The sequence below is a fragment of the Acartia tonsa genome, chromosome 12 (genome assembly GCF_053477335.1).
Source record: "Acartia tonsa isolate MP-2025a chromosome 12, ASM5347733v1, whole genome shotgun sequence".
Classification (NCBI taxonomy): domain Eukaryota; kingdom Metazoa; phylum Arthropoda; class Copepoda; order Calanoida; family Acartiidae; genus Acartia; species Acartia tonsa.
The window spans coordinates 163,749-166,667 of NC_137271.1; the positions used below are offsets into that span (position 1 = coordinate 163,749).

Sequence of the window (2,919 nt, forward strand, 5' to 3'; positions counted from 1 at the left end):
GAATATATAGAATTAGACAAATTTCTCCTGAGTATTTTTTCCGTTTTCATTTTAGTTACTTATCATAGTATAAAAGAATAAAAGTTTGTTTTTCATAGTCTTATAATGCTGTAATTGTATTTATTGCAAAATAGTTTGATAAAAATGAATAAATACATATGTTTTTTACAAATACTCATTTGGGTATGGGTTAAAAATTACGACTAATATTTTGTCCATCTCTACCTCTACAGAAAAATTTGTAGCAGCTGACTTTTGTTATTGTTTTGTAGCAGATTTGATTTCCGAGTTTGTTTCATATTTGATTTGATTTTTTAGATTAAAATGAGTTTTTAAAACATATTAACATTTTTTAGTTTTTTATAATATGAAAGACAAAATTAGTGAATGCAGAATAGTTAAAAAATATAAGTCATACAAACCAAAATTGGAAACGTAGTAGGGCTTCCCTTAAATATTTTTGAAGAATCAGGATTTTTATATTTCATATATATTATATATGTTTAAGTACAATAAACGAAGCGTAGCCTTTCTAATATGATCATTCCTAGAAAATAGTTAATTAAGTCCTATTAAATTGTGATGATTTTTTATGTTTTTTGATGAGATTATGTTATACTCTTATACCATATTAATTCAATTGCCTTAATATTCTATATTTTTTGGATTAACAAAGAGTATAGTTAGACGACAATACCTTTATAACATTTGTCATGTATCATAATATTAAAAATCCTAGAATATGTTTGATTTTACATTTTAAAATTTCAGAAATTAAGAATATGATTAACATCAAAGTTGAACCACATCCGTATTACTTAAATTTGTGAAAGGTAAATATTTGATACAGATTAAGATGAAAGCCAAAGCACGTCCCCGATTGGCTTGTAATAAATATGGATTTATTTTTTATTGATCCAAATTGTTTGAACATGAATGTATAGGATATTTATTTACTTTATTATTTACTAGCGGCTACGCCCCTAGAGGCCTCTAGCGGTACTTGAGAGGAGAGTTGAATACCAAACCCCATTTTTTAAAATTTAGTTTTTTTTTTTGGGGGGGGGGGGTAGGGGGTATTTTTTTCTACGGGCGATTTCTCTTGGGAGTGTGGTGGTAGACTACCCCAAAATAATTATAAACCTTCCCGGGACCAATGGGAAGCTGCCCTGTGAAGGAGAACCAGATCGGTTCAGTGGTTAGCGAGATCCTTAGGTACAGAGAAACAAAGACCCTGTTACTTTATTATAAGGATTTACGTCAATCATGTTTAAAATGAATTAACAACACCTTCTAATCAGTGGCGTGCACAGGGTTTTGTCAGGGGGTTGTGAAGCGCAATAAAAAATTTGACTCCTCCTTATACAAAAATCGATGGGGCTGTATAACAGACAACAAAAGGGTGTATTTTTTATGTCAGCGGGTTGCCTACACCCCCCTATATGTCCATCCACCCACTCAAAAATCAAAGTGTCGATCCCTGAGTTGAATAATAGATGTGCGAATTGCGCATTTTTTTTTACATCCCTCAAAATTAAAATCAGCCCAAGCTTGATATATACGTTGTCTTAAAACTATCTAATTAAAACTATTTTTTTCTTTAGATAATGGCAACGACGGTGATATCAGAAAAACTGAAGATAATCATTCAAAATCACTTTGTTGAAAGCTCAATATTTTGGGTTTTGAAATAGCAGAGCTTTGTTTTTAAAAATTAAATCATGATACTGGATAATTCAATACTTAAATACATGTATAACTTTTGTGATTTTTTGTCATATTTTTTAATTCAATGATATTACACCTACACATTGCAGTAAACAAAACATTTAATATTGTTTTAATTGCTATTAATTTTTTATTTTTATAACAGATTTGAGATTTAATTTGAATGTCCAGAAACTATATAAGAGGGGAGGCGGAAGTGACATTTTTAAACCTAAACTAAAAGTCAAAGGAACGCAACTAAATAAAGAGTTACAGCTCTGAGATTTGACATGGCAGTTGCGGAATTGTGAGGAAATGACAGAAGAACCGCCGCTCCCGCCAAAAAACGCTGTTTTCCGCCGAATTTTTATCGCCCTTTCTCGCCAAATGCAAATATAAGGAACGTCAGGAAAGTGGAGGGCTGCTAATGCAATAGTTGAGAATTGTGGTTTTACTGGAAGTATGAAGTATAAATAGATTTACACTTGACACTTGCAATCTTGATATTGACATGTTTGAAATATTCCAAGTGTCAAGTGAACATATAAGGGAAATTTATATGGAAAAAAATATCTTAGATGATTGAAAATTGTCTAATTTAGCGAGAAAAGGCAAATATAAATTTCGGCGGAAAACGGCGGTTTTCGGCGGGAGCGGTGGTTCAACCGCCGTTGCTTCATATTTCCATATTGTACCTCTACAAAACAACTGCCATGTCAAATCTCAGAGCTGTAACTCTTTATTTAATTGAATTTCTTTGACTTTTATATTTGGTTTAAAAAAATTGTCACTTCCACCCTCTCCCTTATTTCCAGTTTGGCTTCATATCTTAAACATTTTTATTTTTATATTTGCAGAATGCTATCTATAATATGATGCGATAAATAACTATTCTCATCTGAATATTGAATTGCAATTGTTAAATGCACTTCATGGAAACATTTTTTTATAATTTCTACCTATGGATTTTATCTTTCTTTTAATTTCACCTGAAAATGACATGGAATGACTCCTTTAAATATTGTATAACACAACTTTGATCATTGTTTGTATTTATTTGTAAAGATTGAAGTTACTGTTATATGTTTTTTTATGTTTTGATAAATAAAATACTTATTTTAGAAAGAATTTCTTGATTCATACATTCTATGAGCCAACCAAGTTTTATTTGTTGAATTTTAACCTATCCACCTTCAAATGTATTAGAAGTTA

General features: G+C 30.5%; 1 long non-coding RNA gene across 1 annotated transcript; it reads left to right on the forward strand.

Annotated features, from left to right (window-relative positions):
• Window positions 1–710: 710 nt before the first annotated feature.
• Window positions 711–1,902, forward strand: LOC145333027 (uncharacterized). Its single transcript, XR_013884410.1, has 2 exons — window positions 711–833; window positions 1,605–1,902. It is a non-coding gene; the product is annotated as an uncharacterized LOC145333027 (long non-coding RNA).
• The last annotated feature ends 1,017 nt before the right edge of the window (window positions 1,903–2,919 follow it).